Here is a 22023-nt window from a genome sequence, read left to right as displayed (position 1 = left end):
CTACTACTTCATACAAATATATAATTTGGGGAAAGCAAGGCAATGTATTGTTCTAAAATATTTGAATCACTTCAAATAAATAATGGCCTACTTTCAAAATGCTGAGCCCAAGGACATAGGATACAGCATTTTAACAGGAGCTCCTAGGCCACCATATGATTCCTAGGCAATGCACCATGTCTCATATTCAACCAAGCTGGGTAAAACTTCTCTGAATATATTGGAATTCCACAAGGAGAACTACAGAGCTCCAGAAGTAGATAACATTTTACATTACAAAAGTTATGTTCCATTACAGTACATATACCACTTATACTTCAAGTAAATGCAAACATACTCAGACTTTACAGCAGAATGCATAAGTGTACAAGCAAATACAACTGTTTGCTATGTGTTGTTCTTGCTATCAAGAACACAGGTAGTACAGAACAATATTGCACCAAAGCCTGATGAGATTACACACTCTACACAGAATGCACAGCACCACCTTCAAAAGCACCACTAGATGGCATGAGATAAGATTAGATCCATAATCCCTAAACAATTCTGGTACCCCAGGATTGGAAATCTAGCCAGTTGCTCTTTTCCCACTCAATATGCATGTAAAAGAATGGAATTCAAGGTTTATTTCTGAAAAACCTCTAGAGTGGGCACTGCAAACAAATGAAACTGACAAATACAGCACTCTCCTTAATATTACAATTCATTGCATATGATGCCAAGCAATAATTAACCACTTTCAGCAAATTAAATCAAAGTCTAATTCTTTTTAGACGAAACAGAGCAAGCTTATTTCCATACAAATAATGAAGGAATGATGAAGGAATCTGGGAATTAACAATAATACTCACAGAAGAGCACACACACACAACCACACAACAATGTATATCAACCCGGAACATTTTCCGTTTAGTGACCACAAACACTGAGCCCAGCACTTCTGCAGTACTGTTGTGCGATTTCTTTGGAATAATTCCTATTACCAGAATCCATATATAATGAAAAAGGGAGGGGGGGGAGAGAGGGAGAGAAACACAGAAGGAAGGATCTTTTCCTAATATCAATCAACCACAGAATTGGAAAGGTCCATTTAGGATGTCATGTCCAATGCCCTGCTCAGTGTAGGAGTCCAAATTAAATAATTTCCAGCCAATGTCTAACCAGCTTCTCCTTAACACATCTTAACACAGCTTCCTTGGTACATGATCGTTCTTAGGGAAAAATCATTCTCCAGCTTTTGCTGCTACAAAGGTCTTTTTTTTTTGTATTCCTCCCCTGTGTCCACCAGAAGACCCTTGCTGCTGAAAGGAAACCCAATCATTTTTTTTTTTTACATTTTTTTTTTATTTTTTACAACAAACACATACAAACAATAACATAAAAAACATTAAAAAAACCATCTTCCATTTTAAACCGTGTGTCAGCCAGTTACCAATCATTTGTGCCATCCTTTCATAGTCTTCACTCATCATTTATATAGAATCTCATGTCATCTATCTAACATATATTTATATATTTATCAATTATCAATTATTATTCATTTGTTACTAGTCCATAACACCAGCTTCCATAATAAGATTTATATCATTTTTATCCATTGATTATATATATATATATATATATATATATATATATATATATATAGTAATTTATATCAGTTTGTCAAGTTTCTATTATATAATTTGCTGATCTATTACATTACTATATCTTTTCATCCAACCATTGATAAAACAGATCCCATATCATATAGAATTGTTTATCTTCTTGCTCTCTAATTTCAAATGTTAATTTACTCATCTCTGCACATTCCATAATTTTCTTAATAACTTCCTCCTGCATAGGTACTTTTTCATTTTTCCAGTTTTTAGCAAATACAATTCTAGCCGCTGTCAAAACATTTACAATCAAATATTTCAGTTCTTTACTATATGTTTCAGGTATAATTCCTAATAGAAATGTCTCTGGTTTAAAGTCTATATGTTGTTTTGTCATTTTTTCCAACCATGTGTGGATTTTAATCCAATATCTTTTAGCTTCTGGACATGTCCACCACATATGGTAATATGTACCGGGCTTCTGATGACACTTCCAACATTTATCAGACTTGTTCTTATACATTCTCGCAATCCTTGCTGGAGGTAAATGCCACCTGTAAAACATCTTATACAAGTTTTCTTTATATGCAGTTGACATTGTCATTTTATAGTTTTGAGACCATAGTTTTTGCCACTTCTCTAAATCAATTCCATATCCAAAATTTTTCCCCCATGCAATCATTGTATCTTTAACCTGTTCTTCCTCCATCTTAAATTCTAGTAAATGTCCATAAAGTTTTTTAATCACCTTTTCATCAGTGCCCATCAAAATTTTATCTAAAACAGTCAGCTCATCATAGATACCTTCTGTTTTAAAATCTTTATCAAATCTAGATTGTATTTGCAAATATGAAAACCAGTTCATTTTTATACCTTGTTCTTCTAACGCTTGCATAGTTTTAAGTTCACCCTTTTCATTCAATATCTCAGTATATCTAACTGTTTGTTCCTTTTTATATGTTATTGGATAAGAAAAAGCTTCAATAGTGGATATCCATCGTGGAACTTTTAAATAATATTGTCTTCTTATCTTCTCCCAGTTTAAAAACAATGCCTCTCGAATATAGTGCCTTCTAAAGTAGCCCTGTGTTTTCGTTCCCTTATACCATAAGAAAGCATGCCAGCCCAACAACAGGTCATGTCCCTCTAAAGTCAATAGTCTATTATTTCTTAAAGTTATCCAGTCCTTTACCCACATCAGATTTGTCGCCTGATAGTATAATTCCCAGTTAGGCAAGGCAAACCCACCTCTTACTCTTGCATCTTGTAGTAATTTAAGCTTTATTCTTGCTTTTTTGCCCTGCCAGATATATTTCAATACAATTTTATTTAAATCATCAAAAAACTCTTTCCCTAAACGAATTGGAATTGTCTGGAATAAATATAACATCCTAGGCAATATATTCATCTTGATAGTGGATATTCTCCCAGTCATTGATAATTGTAAATTCTCCCATTTTGTCAGATCTATTACAATCTGTCGTTTAAGTTTAAGATAATTATCCTCCTTCAATGTACTACATCTTGGTGTAATGTATATCCCTAGGTATTTAACCCTGTTTGTAACCTGTATTTCCAAGACTTCTTCCAATTCTTTCTTTTGCCTTGCTAGCATATTCTTTGTTAATATCTTTGTTTTGTCTTTATTTATTTTTAGTCCTGCTACTTTTCCATATTCTTCTATCTTTTCAACTAATTTAGGTGCTGTTTCCAGTGGGTCCTCTAGTATAAATACTAGGTCATCTGCAAAAGCTTGCAATTTGTACTCTTCCTTTTTAATCTTCATTCCTTTTATTTCTTTCTCTTCTCTTATATTCCTGTTCAACACTTCTAGTGTTAAGACAAACAACAAGGGCGATAGTGGACAACCTTGTCTCATCCCTTTTGTTATGTCTATCTGTTCTGTTAAATCTCCATTTATCATGATTTTTGCAGTCTGTTTATGATATATTGTTTCAATGGCTTGGGTAAATTTTCTACCAAAGCCCATTTGTTCCAGTTGCAGTAGCATAAATCGCCAATTCACGTTGTCAAAGGCTTTTTGTGCGTCTAAAAATATCAGGGCCATTTGCTTTTCAGGGTGTGCCTCATAGTATTCCAGTGTGTCCAGAATTACTCTCATGTTGTCTTTAATTTGTCTCTTTGGCAAAAATCCGTTTTGATCGGCATGGATAAAATTATTTAAATATCTTTTTAGTCTTTCTGCCAATATTGAAGCAAAAATTTTATAATCTGAATTTAGTAGAGATATAGGTCTATAATTTTTAACCTGTTGTGGGTCAGTGTCCTCCTTTGGTATAAGTGTAATATATGCTTCAGTCCATGTTTGGGGTATCCTCTTCTTTGTCATAACTTCATTCATAACTTCCAATAGTTGAAGGCTCAATATGTCCTGGAAGGTTTTGTAAAATTCCACTGGCAGCCCATCTGGACCCGGGGCTTTCCCGACATTCTGCTTTTTTAGAGCTTCTGTTAATTCCATCATAGTTATATTCCCCTCTAACATTATTTCAATGTCTTTAGGTATCTGAGGTAATTTCGCTTTCTGTAAATGTTGTCTTACTTCTTCTTCTTGTACATTCTCTTGATAGTACAATTTTCCATAGTAATCTTTTTACTACAGAAAAAGACTTTTAAACTATTGGAGGATGACCATAAAAAATTGGAAGAAGAGTTACAGAAATCCCCGCAAAAAAAAGATATTAAAGCTAAAATGGATTTAATTAAACATAAAATGGGATTAATGGAAAAGGAGGAGCTGGCACAAAAAATTAGAAGTGCTAAACAGAATTATTTTGAAGATGCAAATAAACCAGGTAGATGGCTAGCTTATAAACTGAGAAAAGAGAGAGAATCAAAAAGGATTAATCAATTGATAAATGAAGAAGGACAGATCTGCTTTGGTAATGAGGACAAGAACCCAATCATTTTTGAAGATGTATTATTCCATGACACCCGCTGCTATAACTCAGAAGACATGGCTGAGAATTTCCATCAGACATACTGTTGGCACAGCTGCACAGGTAAAGATCCTTGCATACAGATAGCAGTTTCACGGGAGGAGCACTGCTTCCAGAATACAGTGCCACCATCCTAAAGACCTTTCACTTTGTATCTGTTTGTCACCAAACAGAAAGGAATTGGCTGGGCTTGTTTGTGTTTTGCTACGGTGCAATTCTTTTTCTTCAAAGTAGCACAAGGCTATTTGTGTTTATACTCCTCCAAGTCAGTAATTCTACTTCTCTTATTGAACTGAAAATGCTAACCTTGGGTTTGCAAGCATGAAGCTGGCAGGCTACTTGCTTGCTAACTAGCAAGTGGAAAAGTTATTCTGGAAAAGATGAGACAGGTTTCTTCTCTTCCTCTTGAGAAGGACATAATGCAGGAATGAAAGTGTTAATTTTATGGTATGCATCTCTCCAAGTGTAATCCCCTCTCCAGGATACTTATTAAGAGCAATTAGAGACCTGAGTAGGCAATTTCCTCCTTGCTGCCCTTCCCCACATCTGAGTAACACCCCTCCAACTGCTACCTAAATATCTGATACATCCTAAAATCTCAAAAGGTCTTGCTAGATCATTTCTCTATTTGTAGGTTAATTTTAGAGGACCAATTTATAGACTTCAGCCCACGTACAGCATGTCCACACATCAGTCATCACCGTGCACATGCTTCCAAACTATCAGAACCACTGTCAGAATGGCCTACAGCTGTACTCACTACAGCTGTTGTGAGAATAGCCAGAGCCAACCAATTAGGGAGCACAGAAATTGGCCTCCAGCAAAAGCCCCCACCCTTGCTAGGTTAACTTGCATGAAGGGGAAATAAAAGGAAACCAGTCTGACTGGCTGCAAAAAATGAGCCTCAGAGTCTGGCATCAGTATGCAAGGATGCATGCTTTACGGTTGGGGGTGAGACTAGCCAAGAAGCCAGAGGCAGGTTTGGGTGGGAATCCTGCCAATGGAAAAGCTGTCAATCCTCAGGCCGTGCTAGTTCAGCATTTCAGATTACAGATGAAAAGAAAATTGGTTTAGCTGCCCCAGGAGGATGATGTCATGTGATTACCGGGGTATGGGACTGATTTGGGGAATGGTACCAAAGTCCCTTATGGAAAGCCCTTAATGAGTCCTTGGAATGTGTAAAAATGGTAGTTTTTGAGGGTTTTTTTTTTTTTTGAGTACATCAATTTAACTTGTCGAATATCAGATACTTGACCACTGATTTTTTGATGATGATGATTATAAAAACTCTATGAACTCTATGCAGAGTTTCAGTTTTTTAATCTTCAAGTTTTAAAAATGGTTGCTTGCTTACATACATATACCCCCCCAGGCAATTTTCTAGGGACTTATTTCAAAATTGTATCCTTTTGCTCACTAGAAACGTTTTGTTCCTCAACCTAAATACCACAATGTGAACAGCTATTTATCCTTTTCACACAGAGTTCTCAATTTAACATTTTTCAATCCCAGGTTACATATTAAAAGAGAGATAAGTTAATAAATTCTTTGGTCAAATAAAGCCTCTGCATTTCAAATATTTACCTTGCAAATATCCAAAAGTGAACCAGTCTGGATGTTGCTAAAGATTTTTACTCAACATTCAGAGCTTCATTAATTACTTTTGTATGATGAATTGTGTCCAACAACCTGTGAAATATTTCCTACTAGACTACTTAAACAAATGTACTGTTAATTTTTAAAATTATTTCTGAAATCTAACATTTATTTGAAACCAAAAATTGTAACTTTTCAGTTAGTTTCATCTGCTAAATGAAATTTAAAAAAGAAAACTCCGAGTGACTGATATGAAATATACTGTCTTTTTTCTTGTAAAAGGCTGATTATCCATCATACAGAATATACAGCAAAGCAACTCACTGAATGTTTTTTTAGTTATTGCTTATGATTCTTTATTACAATAATGCAAACTATATCCAAAAAATCAGTAACACTATGTTATCCCAGAGATTAATGTACTTATTCTGGCATGAGACTTTATGAACAAAAGTACTATCAAATATATGAAAAGAGAACTGCATCAGAACCAGCATTCAAATGCAGAAAGCCACTGATTCTACAGCTGTGTTGTTTTTCTATGTATTGTTTCAGCCTTCAATGCCTTATAGTTCACCTGCACAACTTTTGGAATGCAGAGGCTGATATATCAGCTAAATGCATAGTAATAATAATCCCAAAGAGTTGATACTAGTTCCATAAGATCTCTATGTTGTCATCTGATAAAGTGAGCTGTAGCTCACAAACATATGCCTTTAAATAAAATTTGTTAGTTGGAAAAGACTCCCAAGATCTCTATCAGTAGGTATTTCATCTTTTAATGAATGGTAAATCTTTTGGCAGGGAGAAAGGTAAACATTGTATCCATAGCAGCAGCGGCAACAGGTAAGCCATATTGAGCCTAACATTCAAAGGAGCTCCTTTGGGTATAACATTGTATTCTCAGAGACTTAAAATATAGTTGATAATCATTTGGTGTTGGTCAGTTAATGATTATGGTCAGCTAATGCCCTCACAGTAATCAGTTTCACAATCAAGACTCCATGTTCTGTAGAACGCAGACTTCATCCAATAAGGCATAATGTCTTAGGGTGGATTTCTTCAGACTACAGGTAAGAACTGTCATTACTGAAGATCTCCTTTTTAAAAGCAACAAACCCTGCAAGACGAAAGTTAGTACTGAGAGTGGAAGCTTCTAACTGAGCTGCAAGAAAGCTTTTGACACAAGGCAGTATTCAAACACATCACCCTTCTCCTATGGTCTGAAGGGGAACATTCCATCTCTAGGGGGGCAGGGCGGAAGCAAACCCATAAAACGAATTATTTCACAAAGGCAACACTCTATATTACAGAATTACTGCAAATATCTTAAACATTTGAAGTCTTCATAAAACTGAAGCAACTTGCAGAAATCGTAATGCTTTTCTTGCACAGTAATGGAAATTAAATTGTAGAAAAAGATTTCCATAAACAATCAGTGCACCAGTGATTTAAAAACTGGCTTGGGTCAGTTTTTGCATCCCACCACTATCTTTTTTGTTGCCCCAGACCCCTTCAGAGGGGTTGAAGCCATAAATGTTGGCCTTTTGTGCATTTGGGGATGGGGCCATTTAAGGAGCATACCTTACCCCCTCCTTTACCTCAATATTGCCTACTTTGGGAGTACAGCCTTTGACTTTTTATGAAGACGGGGTGTAGCCCTCAAGTGAGTGAGTTGTACACTCCTGCCATACATGATAGACTCTTATTTTACAGACAGACCTTGGTTAATGACTGCCCTGTTTAGAAACTGTTCAAAGTTACAACAGCGCTGAAAAAATAACTTTTCAACTGGTCCTCATGCTTACAACCGCTGTAGCATCCCCGCAGTCATGTGATCACGATTTGGCACTTCACAACTGGCGGGTGTTTATGACCATTGCAGCATCCCATGGTCATGTGACCACCATCTGTGCACCATTTGTGCACTTTTGACAAGCAGAGTCGCTGAAGAAGCCAGCAATAAAATCGCAAGTCACAGTCACGTGATGTCTCACTTAACAACCACATCACTTAGCAACAGAGTTGCTGGTCCCAACTGTAGTTGTTACGTGAGGACTACCTGTATCTCCTTCTGACCCCACAGTCTCAAAGTGCTGTATATTTACATCCATCCTATATAATAAATATAGATTCCTATAATTTGTTCTATGGAATGAGTGCCCAACAGATTAACGAAGCACAGAGTGCAGGGACATCTTGGCCAAACCGAAGATTTTGCATTCTACTCTATACTGTACTACTATTATGCCACTGATTAACAGAGGGTCATAAGATCAACAGGTGAAATTGTCTCTCTGCATGGGAACACATAATGAAAACAAATTTCTTTCTCCCTATTTGCTATTCCATTGGAAGTGAATGCAAAAGCAAGCACCTGCCCTTCAAAAAGACTTCTTTGTTCTCGCTCCTTTGCAGCCTCCTGTCTCAAGCATTTCATTCTTCAAGGTAGGTTTATTTTGCATGGTTTTCCCCAACCCCAGCCTTTCATTCCTCCTCCCTTACTTATTTACATTATTCTCCTTCATGGTGGTGGGGAGCTGCATTATACTTTGACAGCTGTGTTCATAATACTACAGGATAAATAATATTTCTCTTTCCAACATGCCACCCATCTCTGTATTGAACTCAACCTTGACATTTCATTAACAACTTCTGCTATAGTGATTAAGAAATTCTCCTCTCATTGGTGATATTGGTCAGCTCTCAGGAAGGAGAGGAAACGCAAGTCAACAGCTACCATTCAAATACATTTTCTTTTTTCCTTTCTCTCAAAACTACCACTTACTTGGGACCCCAGAAGCAACTGCTTCAATGCAGGGAGACAAGCAGAAAGAATAGTGAGTGCCACCAAAAGCTTCCCCCAACCAGCAATACAACAAATTGATGGATGCTCCACTCCAGAGTCACTGTTTCCCACATGTGCTTTTATGCTCTCTTCCCAATGACCCATCCCTACTAAAGGCCCCCCTGCAGCCTCCCATCAGGAAACCAGGACAACGCTGATGGCCGTCCAGTTTAGCATGGTTATACAGGATAGACAGGCTTATGGCATGAAGCTCTTATGATTCTTTGTGAGTTTTTAATCCAAGAAGGTGGAGTTCAGTATAGGAGGAGGTATCTCCTCAGGAGAAGCCCTTCAATTCACCACTTCCAAATGGCTGCTGGTCTTTGTTCAGTCCATTACAGCAAGAACTCAGAAGGGTTTGCAAAATGAGGCCTATGACAGCCTGCTGCTCTTTAACAATAACTATCAAGTAGCTATCAACAGTATTAAGCAAACATGGAGGGGTCTGAAAGACATTGTGGAGATTGTATGGGATAACTGAGAACAAATCTTTCTTACATGCCCTGGCCAACTACAGGTGAAAATGTGTGAGATCCTGACTATTTCTTTGGGCCTGCTAGTGCAGAAAGATCACTGAGAAGAACCTCTCCCTCTGGAATGGCCCCAGATATCAGGTTAGATGGGACTGCATATAGCTGCCACTATCCAAAGTCAAAGTGCATGAATCCCCAAAGCCAGTCAAATAATTCTGGTATGGGCTTCAAATTATGTTCTTGGTCATTCACATGCCAGCTGATACGGTTCCGAATAGGATATGGTTAAACAAATGTACATAATACCACCATCCTCCTAGTATTCAGCTCTAGCTAGTACTATGTCACTTTATCTGGCTCCACTTCCTCCAGAACATTTAAGATACAGAGCTAGATGATCACAGTAAAAATAAACCAACCAGCAGAAGCAAGTCAACTGAGATAGGTCAATGGAAATGCCCCCAAGAAGCTTCTCTTCTTTTATATTTGTAGAGCATTCAGCAAAAAATCCCTATGGGGAAAATCTGTGGGTGCTTATACAAGTGAATGGGTGTGCCTCCCAATGTGGTATTTTATCCCCAGCATTCCTTTCACTGAGTTATAAATCAGGAACATTAAAAAAAAAAAAAAAGTAAAGCCAGGAGAATTCTACTGTGTCTGAAAGCAATTAATTCCCAGTTATATATTGTTCTGTTCACAATATATTTAATTTCCCAACTGGAGCGATTGTTACCTGCAGCAATCATCTAACCTTTGATTTAAAACATTTGGCAAATTAATGTCTAAAGATAAACTGGCAGAAAAGACACTATAATCAGGAGCAATCTTGATTGACCGACTGGTTTATTCATTGTAGGAATCTGTACTTCTGTATTTTTGTTCTATCTAGCCTGTGGCTAATATGGAAATAAGCTAGATAAGATAACATCGCAATAGATCATGATGGTGGGTCAAGCCCTTTGTTAGGTATTGTTTGTGCCTTCCAGTCAGTCTTGATTCCTGGTAACTACAGGGGCAAGTCCATGCAGTTTTCTTGGCAACATTTTTGGAATTGCTCTTCAATTCAGGATGCTAAGAGCTTCTACTGAGTTATGTTTTCCTTGGTATTCAGCACTGTTAAAAGAATAAATGCCTTGGAATATTGATGCTTCACAGGAAGAAGATTCTGCTTTCATGCCCCTAGCCTCTGCCTCTGACTAACTCTTCCCATATGTTCTTCCTCCATCATCACTGTTTTCAAAGCACTATCTATCAAACAAGTCCTAAAAGGCTTGCCACACAATCTTCTGACTCATACTTGCCTTTTGAAGAGAGTTTCAGTGCCTCTGGAACCGTACACCAATGACCTCAGCTATATTGTAAGAATCCCTGGTTCACAAATGATCACAATCACTATTATTTGTAAGAATCTTACACACATGTTGACCAATCTGTTTATATTGCATCCAAACAAATTTAATTAATTTCCTTGATTTGATTTACATCCTGTCTCCCCTTCAGGAGCTCAGGGCAGCATACGTAGGATTCCATTTTCTTCCTCCCACTTTTTCCCCTAACAATGACCCTGTTAGGTAGGTTGGTCTGAATGAGGGTAATTGGCCCAAAGTCACCTAGTAAACTTCTGTGGCTGAGGGGGATTTTAACCCAGTTCTCCCTGACACCCATCCAACACCTTAACCACTATACCACATTAATCAAAATTCTTTCCACACATGTGACATGTCAGGTATTTTCTGGTATCTACAACTGGCCTTTCGAGGTATAGATGTAGCAATAGGGCCATCAAATCATAATCCCAAAATTGAAACATACTTTTAAAGCTGAGAGACCTGCTTCTGAACACATACAAAGGAAACTGATTATTCAGATAAAATTTTATTTGCCCTGTTTTACAACAAGTGTTAAAAATTAAGAGCTTCCCTCTTAAATTCCTTCCTATTACTCTAGGGAAAAAAATGCTATGATTTATTGTAATAACTCCCTCCCCTTCCTCTCTTTCTGCAGTAGTCACCTTTTCTCCCATTCTAGAGATATTTGTTTATTCATTTATTTTATTTTTACAAAGTTTTTCTCCCGACGGAACCCAGCCCAATGTAAAAGAAAAGAAAGAACGAAAGAAAAAAAAACACCAATAAAAACTGGATAAAATAATCAATATAAGTCTAGCATAAAACAAGGCAATATAAGTGCAATAACCAAAACTAAATTTATTTTTTAAAGTTTAGCCAGTGGTTACTCTGGTAAGGAAGCATTTTTTCAATTGTCATTTAAAACTAAATAGTAGGTAGGCCAAGAGAGCCAGTTTAGTGCAGTGGTGAAGGCACCAGGCTAGAAACTGGGAGACCGTGAGTTCTAGTTCCGCCTCAGGCACCAAGCCAGCTGGGTGACCCTGGGCCAGTCACTCTCACTCAGCCCTAGGAAGGAGGCAAGCGCAAGCCACTTCTGAAAATTATTGCCAAGAAAACTGCAGGGACTTGTCCAGGCAGTCACGAGGAGTCAACACTGACTTGAAGGCGCACACACACACACACACACACACACAAATAAAACAGAGGCCAACCAAATTTCCCTCAGAAAATTAAACAATAATCCTGCAGTGCCTTAATGTGTTATTATATGCAGAAAATCTTTGGCCTGAATTAAAATGCATCTTTGTACTTTTCTGTAGTTTTTGACTCACAGACATCCAAAACAGTGAAATGTAATTTTCTGCTAGATCTAAAGTCTAGTCTTTCATTTGTTTAAAACTCAGTTGATTGATATTTCAATATGGCACATTTCTGTGATTGCTGCTTAGAGAAATTGGGATGATTTAGGTTTGTATAAGAGATGACATAACATGACTGCTATGTACCAATATCATCATACACAAAATTCTCCCATGCTTCTAAAATCTTTTATGCCAAGAGTCAGCCTGGGGCAAATTTTTATGGGTGAGTTATAGCATTCACTCTTCAAAACAAGGAGGGGTATATAATGGATCTACCTACTGACAAGCTATCTTAATTACTACTGTATTTTTTTAAAAAGACAGAAAACTATAAAAGTTCCACATTCAATCTCTAAAAGTTTAAATCAGCAAGAATTCCTTAGGTATGAAACTATATTCAAAGAGAAGTCTATACTGTGGCCATAAATCAGATCCCTTTGATCCTTATGTAACCAGAATTATTCAGTGGCTCTAGTTCATACAACACTGTAAACTGCAATATTGTGGTAGGGGCAGACTGTTGACTTGTGGCAAACAAGGGCATAGTATTCCTTCTAAGCCAAAACTTCATGACAGCCTTAAAAAAAAGTCTTTTTTTTCCCGACACGCCATGAAACAAATCATGTTATTCAAATTCAATTTTAAAAAAACATATTCAAATAGCATTTTTCAGCAAACAGAATAATCACTGTTTATGAGAAGGTTTTCTCTGCCTGCCGTAGCCACACTCAAGTAATTCCTGTGAATTTTTTCCAAGGGTTGAAGGGCTACTTACAGATAGAATTATGAAGTAGCATATAACAAATGTCAAATGTTGGATGTATAAGCTTCTGACTAGGACCAGATCCCATCCTATCCATTCCCTTTCCTGATTCCTTTCCTTTCCTTTCCTACATATTCCCCAAAACATGGGCAGTCCAATTTGATGTCATGATGGGTATAAAAAAAAATCAGTGGGAGAAAAATTGTGCACTCCCAAGACATCCATGAGAGATGAAAGCACCAGTTTTTTTCTTTGCATATTTCATCCCCAAAAGAAGCATCCATTAGAACAATTGTGCCAACACAACAAGCTACTGCCACACTAAATCCCTGCTGGCTTACACAAAAGAGTAGAGCAAAATGACTAGCACTTAAAGAAGCTGAGCATTTAATTCTCGGTTATTAGGCATGTATAATTTCCTGCAATTTAGACAGTGCTGCTAGTTGCTTCTTTGATGTTGCTTTGAAGCTGAGAAAGGACCACCACTAGAAATGGTATCTCAAAAAATATGGCTTCTTTTCTTTGTATTTCTACTTGTTTGCTTACTTCACTGAGGAGCGGGGGGGGGGGGGTTGTGTGTGAAATTTATTTCCTTACATTTTAAAACTGTTCACAGGTATGCATCTAGCCAAGTTTGTCCAACAAATCAGTGGCCACCCATATCATGCCACCTTTTGGCTCTCAGGTACACCATGGATTGCACATCTAGTGCTACAAGTGTCTGTGTACTTGTGCTGCAAAAGAATTTTTGTCACAGTTGTTCCACATAATGGTTATGTTGTTATGGTTTGCATATATTTTAAGGTGGCTTTGGGCAGTAATGCCACTTGAAGCACAACTTGTACGTATTTCATGCCTCAATCTACCTAAAGGGTTGCTGGGTTTAACTGTGTAATTACCTAAGAAATACTCACTTTGGGAGTGCCACCAATCAGGACTGACTTTGATTAAATCCTATTTCTAATTTTGATATCTAAAAATAAAGAAACGAAAACCTTGCTCTACCATCTCTGAAAATGCTTCCCTTTTCTCCAAAATAGCCATCAACTTTGGAAACTACATATAGCTCAGTTACTATTTATTTTACCTCACTTGGGCTGAATCAATTCTATGCAGTTTTGGGGAACAGGCCATAACTCAGAGGTATGGTCGAACACAGACTTCAGATGGAACAGGTCTCATTTTCCACTATTTATATTGTCAGTTGGAGCTGAGTAGGGATGTAAAATAACTTAATTACAGATGTTTTGCACTTTGAAATACCATGAACTTTCAAAGGAAGCACCACCATGGCATGTTGTTGTTGTTGTTTAGTCGTTAAGTCGTGTCCGACTCTTCGTGACCCCATGAACCATATTGCGCCAGGCCTTCCTGTCCTTCACTGCCTCCCTGAGTTTGCTCAGTTTCATGCTCATTGCTTCAGTGATGCTATCTAGCCATCTCATCCTCTGCCGTCCTCTTCTCCTTTTGCCTTCAATCTTGCCCAGCATCAGGGTCTTCTCCAAAGAGATCTCTCTTTGCATTAGGTGGCCAAAATATCTGAGCTTGAGCTTCATTATCGATCCTTCCAATGAGCAATCAGGGTTGATTTCCTTTAAGATTGACTGGTTTGACCTCCTAGCAGTCCAGGGGACTCTCAAGAGTCTTCTCCAGCACCACAGTTCAAAGGCATCAATTCTTCGGCGCTCAGCCTTTTTTATGGTCCAGCTCTCACAGCCATACATTACTACTGGAAAAACCATAGCTTTGACTATGCGGATCTTTGTCGGCAAGGTGACGTCTCTGCTTTTTAATATGCTATCTAGGCTTGCCATAGCTTTCCTCCCAAGGAGCAAGCGTCTTTTAATTTCATGGCTGCAGTCTCCATCTGCGGTGATCTTGGAGCCCAAATGAATGAAGTCTGTTACTGCTTCCATTTCTACCCCTTCTATTTGCCAGGAATTGATGGGTCCAGATGCCATGATCTTAGTTTTTTTAATGTTGAGTTTCAAGCCAGCTTTTGCACTCTCCTCTTTCACCCTCATCAAGAGGCTCTTTAGTTCTTCTTCACTTTCTGCCATTAGGGTGGTATCGTCCGCATATCTGAGGTTGTTGATGATTCTCCCTGCAATCTTAATTCCTGCTTGTGATTCTTCCAGCCTGGCATTTCTCATGATGTACTCTGCATATAGGTTAAATAAGCAGGGTGACAGTATACAGCCTTGTCGTACACCTTTCCCTATTTTGAACCAATCGGTTGTTCCATGACCGGTTCTAACTATTGCTTCTTGGCCCGCATACAGATTTCTCAGGAGACAGGTAAGGTGGTCTGGTATTCCCATCTCTTTAAGAATTTGCCACAGTTTGTTGTGATCCACACAATCAAAGGCTTTTGCATAGTCAATGAAGCAGAAGTAGATATTTTTCTGGAACTCTCGTGCTTTCTCCATGATCCAGCGAATGTTGGCGATTTGATCTCTAGTTCCTCTGCCTCTTCGAAACCCAGCTTGTACATCCGGTAGTTCTCGGTTCATGTATTGCTGAAGCCTAGCTTGTAGGATTTTGAGCATAACCTTGCTAGCATGTGAAATGAGTGCAATTGTGCGATAGTTTGAGCATTCTTTGGCGTTGCCCTTCTTTGGAATTGGAACGTAAACTGACCTTTTCCAATCCCGTGGCCACTGTTGCGTTTTCCAAACTTGCTGGCATATTGAGTGCAGCACTTTAACACCATCATCTTTTAGTATTTTAAATAACTCAGCTGGAATACTGTCATCTCCACTAGCTTTGTTGTTAGCAATGCTTCCTAAGGCCCACTTGACTTCACTCTCTAGGATGTCTGGCTCACGGTCAGTGATCACACCAGCGTGGACATCAGGGACATTAAGATCTTTCTTGTAGAGTTCTTCTGTGTATTCTTGCCACCTCTTCTTAATCTCTTCTGCTTCTGTTAGGTCCCTGCCTTTTTTGTCCTTTATCATGCCCATCTTTGCACTAAACGTTCCTTTCATATCTCCAATTTTCTTGTAGAGATCTCTAGTCTTCCCCATTCTATTGTTTTCCTCAATTTCTTTGCATTGTTCATTTAAGAAGGCCTTCTTATCTCTCCTGGCTATTCTCTGGAAATCTGCATTCAGTTGCTTATATCTTTCCCTTTCACCCTTGCTTTTCGCATTCCTTCTTTCCACAGCTATTTGTAAAGCCTCATCAGACAGCCATTTTGCTTTCTTGCATTTCTTTTTCTTTGGGATGGTTTTAGTTGCTGCCTCCTGTACAATGTTACGGACCTCCGTCCATAGTTCTTCAGGCACTCTGTCTACCAAATCTAATCCTCTAAATCTATTCATCACCTTCACTGTGTACTCACAAGGAATATGATCTAAGTCATACCTGAGTGGTCTAGTGGTTTTCCCTACATTCTTCAATTTAAGCCTAAATTTTGCAGTAAGAAGCTCATGATCTGAGCCACAGTCAGCTCCTGGTCTTGTTTTTGCTGTCTGTATAGAGCTTCTCCATCTTTGGCTGCAAAGTATATAATCAATCTGGTTTCGGTATTGACCATCTGGTGATGTCCATGTGTAGAGTCGTCTCTTGTGTTGTTGGAAAAGAGTGTTTGCTATGACTAGCTTGTTCTCTTGACAGAACTCTATTAGCCTTTGCCCTGCTTCATTTTGTACTCCAAGGCCAAATTTGCCTGTTATTCCGATTACTCCTTGACTTCCTACTTTAGCATTCCAATCCCCTATGATGAAAAGGACATCTTTTTGGTGCCAGTTCTAGAAGGTGTTGTAGGTCTTCATAGAAGTGGTCACCTTCAGCTTCTTCAGCATCAGTGGTTGGGGCATAGACTTGGATGACTGTGATATTGAATGGTTTGCCTTGGATACGCACTGAGATCATTCTGTCGTTTTTGAGGTTGTACCCCATTACTGCCTTTCCCACTCTCTTATTCACTATGAGTGCAACTCCATTTCTTCTAAGGGTTTCTTGCCCACAGTAGTAGATATAATGGTCACCCGAATTAAATTCACCCATTCCTGTCCATTTCAGTTCGCTGATTCCCAAGATGTCGACGTTCAATCTTGTCATCTCATGTTTGACCACATCCAGCTTGCCTTGGTTCATAGATCTTACATTCCAGGTACCTATACAATATTGTTCTTTACAGCATCGGACCTTCTTTTCGCTTCCAGATACATCCACAGCTGAACGTCCTTTCGGCTTTGGCCCAGCCGCTTCACTCTTTCTGGAGCTACTTGGAAATGCCCTCCGCTCTTCCCCAGTAGCATATTGGACACCTTCCGACCTGAGGGGCTCATCTTCCAGCATCATATCTTTTAGCCTTTTAACATTGTCCATGGGATTTTCTTGGCAAGGATACTGGAGTGGGTTGCCATTTCCTTCTCCAGTGGACCACATTTTGTCAGAACTCTCTGTCATGACCTGTCCGTCTTGGGTGGCCCTGCACGGTATAGCTCATGGCTTCACTGAGTTACGCAAGCCCCTTCGCCACGACAAGGCAGTGATCCATGAAGGGGTCCATCCATGGCATGGGCAGTAGCAATTAGCTTGATTACAAAAGTTGGTTAAAGGAAAATTATGTAAATTTGCGTTAAAAATTATGTTAGAACTAAATGGTACTTAAATGAAGTCTCTGTTAGGGAAAGTTGCCTAGACAACAGCACACATCAGCCTACATCAGTAGACACACAGAAAAAAGTGCGTACTAGGTAAGTTATATAAACTAAAAAATATATAAATTTCAGAAAAATACACACAAAATCAAATATTTAGGGTTGGAAGGGTTTTAAGAATTGAATACAATTGGCACTAATACAGAAGAATCTATACTGATATGCACATCCTTGAGAAAATTTGCTGTCTGAAACTATAATGACTCACTGTGATGGACTGGAATGGTGGGAGGGGAGTAAAGAATGTGCTCTCATCTCCAGAGGAGCGAGGAAGAGATAAGCGGAGGAGACTGGCACCTCCCTAAGAAATTCCATCGGTGTGAACTGGCTGAGCCTGGGAACTGGTTTCAGTCTGGGAAGATTCTTGTTAAGGGGTTGTAGCTAATAAACCTTGCTGGATTGATTCTGTATGGTCTCCTGGAGTTCCTTGGGCTAGGCCCAACACTCACTGTCAGTTAGAAGTAGTAGTAGTAATAGTAATAATAATAATGAGTTCATGAATAAATATTCTAACCTAGAAGGTATATCTGTGTCAATTATTCCAAACTGGTATTCTGTGTTCACTTCTGCCCAAATTTCATAAAGTATGCAACAAATTTCTACTTTTCTGTATGTGTCGCATAAACAATAATAAAGCCATAAAAATCATGCACACATACATTCTCTCTCTCGATTTGGTAGGCTAATATAATAACAACATATAATAATAATAATAATAATAATAATAATAATAATAATAATAATATAGTTTGGGTGAAGGCTCAGCTGCTGCTTCTTTATGGTGTTAAATAAACTTCAAGAACTTGTGATTTTATTCCTTTAGATCCAAATATATTATTCTCTCTTTAAATAGGCCAATAGATTAATGGTAACATGAGACACAGGCAGACCAATGACACCAGTAAACTGCATAACAAAAGAAACTAATAACTAATTACAGGAAAAGTAATGTGATTAAGACAATACAAATGGAGAAAGACACATAATTTTACTTTGTGCTGTCTCATTGTTTTCAAAAAATGCACTGGAAAACCTGACAGGAAAATCTATAGAATCAGATAATGACTAGATATGCAGCCCAGGTTCTAGTTTGGCAGTTTTATGATTATGATACTTAGATTGGCAGCAAAATAATAATAATAATAATAATAATAATAATAATAATAATAATAATAATAATAATTACAGAACATACGGTTGCTCACATGTTTAGGAATATAAAAACATATTTTAAATTTAATTTTTATGTACTTAATTAATATGCATCCATTACTCCAATCACCCCAATTCTGAAAAACTAGAAGAATTACTTTACTTAAATGCAAACTGTACTGCAACTTATTGTCCCAGTTTAGTACCATTTCTCCAAAATTGTTGTTGTTGCTATCATAGAAGGAATTTAAATGGGTCAACCAGTTACCCCAAAAAAGTAGTAAGAAAATTCTTATTAAAGCAATCAGTCTTTCCTACTGCCATATATTTTGCTTCTGTAATTGTTCAGAACCACTCAAATTGGGCTGTGCTGCCTCACAGTGATTGTGGGAAGGAATATTCCTGGAAGGGATGAGCAAAGAACCTTGGGAGTGTATGCCAAGAGTACATAATCCCAGCAGGGTCACCCAAGACATGAAGGTCATCCCAGTTGCCCAGCTAAAGCAAACAGACACCTATATCAGGCAACAGCAATACAGAAAGATGCAGGAGGTAGGTGATCACTTTAATGACAACTTCAGAGGCATCAATTCAAATTGCATGGGAGAAACAATGGTAAACCAATCCTGCACTTTATCAAGGAAATTACATGGGCAGACAATATAAAGTGATTGATGATATGGTGACAGGAGATGGGACCCTCAGGTTGGATGGCATCTAATATTCCACTGAGGAAAAGCTGACAATCTTTGAGAGTAGTAACAAAGTTTATGACATGGCTTGATTTGCATTTTCGGGGCATCTAACTGCTGATGTTGCCATGCAGGAAAAGAAAACACAAAGCTGCAAAAACAGAATTACAGTGGGAACAGGGAACGTAAGAAACATGAACATGGGAAAGTTCAACACACTGGAAGATGAAATGAATTGACTGTACATTGACATCTTAGGCATCAGCCAACTAAAATGGACTAGAATTGGACACTTTCAGTCAGAAGATCATACTGATTACTACCCAGGACATGAAAAACAAAGTATTTAAAAGTATTGTTTTTATAGTCAGGAACTATATATTAAAGACACTACTTGGGTATATCATTGACTATGCAAAAGCCTTCGATTGTGTGGATCACAACAAACTGTGGCAAATTCTTAAAGAGATGGGGGTACCAGATCACCTTACCTGTCTCCTGAAAAATCTGTATGCGGGCCAAGAAGCAACAGTTAGAACCAGTCATGGAACAACCGATTGGTTCAAAATAGGGAAAGGAGTACGACAAGGCTGTATACTGTCACCCTGCTTATTTAACCTATATGCAGAGTACATCATGAGAAATGCCAGGCTGGAAGAATCACAAGCCGGAATTAAGATTGCAGGGAGAAACATCAACAACCTCAGATATGCAGACAATACCACCCTAATGGCAGAAAGTGAAGAAGAACTAAAGAGCCTCTTGATGAGGGTGAAAGAGGAGAGTGCAAAAGCTGGCTTGAAACTCAACATTAAAAAAACTAAGATCATGGCATCTGGACCCATCAGTTCCTGGAAAATAGAAGGGGTAGAAATGGAAGCAGTAACAGACTTCATTCATTTGGGCTCCAAGATCACCACATATGGAGACTGCAGCCATGAAATTAAAAGACGCTTGCTCCTTGGGAGGAAAGCTATGGCAAACCTAGACAGCATATTAAAAAGCAGAGACATCACCTTGCTGACAAAGATCCGCATAATCAAAGCTATAGTTTTCCCAGTAGTAATGTATGGCTGTAAGAGCTGGACCATAAAGAAGGCTGAGCGCCGAAGAATTGATGCCTTTGAACTGTGGTGCTGGAGAAGACTCTTGAGAGTCCCCTGGACTGCTAGGAGGTCAAACCAGTCAATCTTAAAGGAAATCAACCCTGATTGCTCATTGGAAGGATTGATAATGAAGCTCAAGCTCAGATACTTTGGTGACCTAATGCGAAGAGAGGACTCTTTGGAGAAGACCCTGATGCTGGGCAAGATTGAAGGCAAAAGGAGAAGGGGACGGCAGAGGATGAGATGGTTAGATAGCATCACTGAAGCAATGAGCATGAAACTGAGCAAACTCAGGGAGGCAGTGAAGGACAGGAAGGCCATGGGGTCACGAAGAGTCGGACACGACTTAACGACTGAACAACAACAAAACTTGGGTATAATGCAATCACTGACTGAATAAGATCAGTTGGACTTCGTAGACTTCCTTTAATATGATGGTTGTCCAAGTTTATGTTCCAATCACTGAAGATGATGCAGAGGAAGGGGGGGGGAGTTGTTGTTTTACAGTCAAGTCCAACCTGAAATCAACAGAATATGTAAGCAAGATAAGCTGTTGTACATGTTAACTGGAATGCCAAAGTTGAAAATAATGAGGAAAATGTAGTTGGACTGAATGGCCTAGGAAAAAGAAACAAAAAGAAACATGTCTGTTTCTTCATTGTTAACACATCCATTGAAATGACACCAATATACATGGACATCACCAGATGGAATATACAGAATTAGTGGTATGAGGAGGCCATATGAGAAGGGGAGGAACTCAGTTATAACAGCAAAAATGTGACCAGGAAATGATTGTGGAAATGAATTGTTCATGTGCATGTTCCAAGTCAAGCTAAAGTGGGTGAATGAAGGTAATCAGTTTCCATAATATGATCTTGAGCCACCATTTTCAAGGAGAACATCAGGAATTACTTTGACATTTGGAAACTCATTGATCAAGAACCAAAGGAAATATGGAATAAAATCAAATAAGCTGTTAAGGATGAATGTGAAAACAGACTGCCAAAAACAAAACAAAAAAAACAGAAGCAAACTAGATATCAGAAGAAACAGTAAAAGCTACAAACAAGAGAAGTAAAAGACAAAGATCTCTGGAAAGCACTTAAAGAATTTAAGAGCGCTGTTAGAAGAAACAAGAGCAATATAACAACATCTGAAATGTCATCAAAGATGGAAACAAACAAGAACCACCTTCTAAAAGATTTCTGAACTAAGAAGGAAATTCCGACCTCAAATTGCTATGCTAAAGGACGCCAATAGACAGACAGTAACAGATTCAAAGAAAATCAAACAAAGATGGAAGGAGTATACTGAAGTACTGTACAGTAGAGATGTCAACACTCAAGATACTATGAATTTCTAGTACTAGAAAATAAAGTTATAACAGTACTTTTGTCATTGGGAGTTGGAAAACTACAGGAAGTGATGGAATACCCACAGAAATATGGCAAG

The 22023-nt window shown here is 38.3% G+C and overlaps 1 protein-coding gene across 3 annotated transcripts in view; it reads right to left on the bottom strand.

The window, feature by feature from the left end:
• Positions 1-22023, bottom strand: part of LYPD6B (LY6/PLAUR domain containing 6B) — a 91220-nt gene that overhangs the window by 11958 nt on the left and 57239 nt on the right. The window lies entirely within an intron of this gene.

This window comes from Python bivittatus, unplaced genomic scaffold, assembly GCF_059951505.1.
Source record: "Python bivittatus isolate LINGU-HERP-01145 unplaced genomic scaffold, Pbiv_v1 ctg000480_np1212, whole genome shotgun sequence".
Classification (NCBI taxonomy): domain Eukaryota; kingdom Metazoa; phylum Chordata; class Lepidosauria; order Squamata; family Pythonidae; genus Python; species Python bivittatus.
Note: the sequence above shows the minus strand (reverse complement) of the source record. Positions and strands in the feature narration are given on the sequence as shown.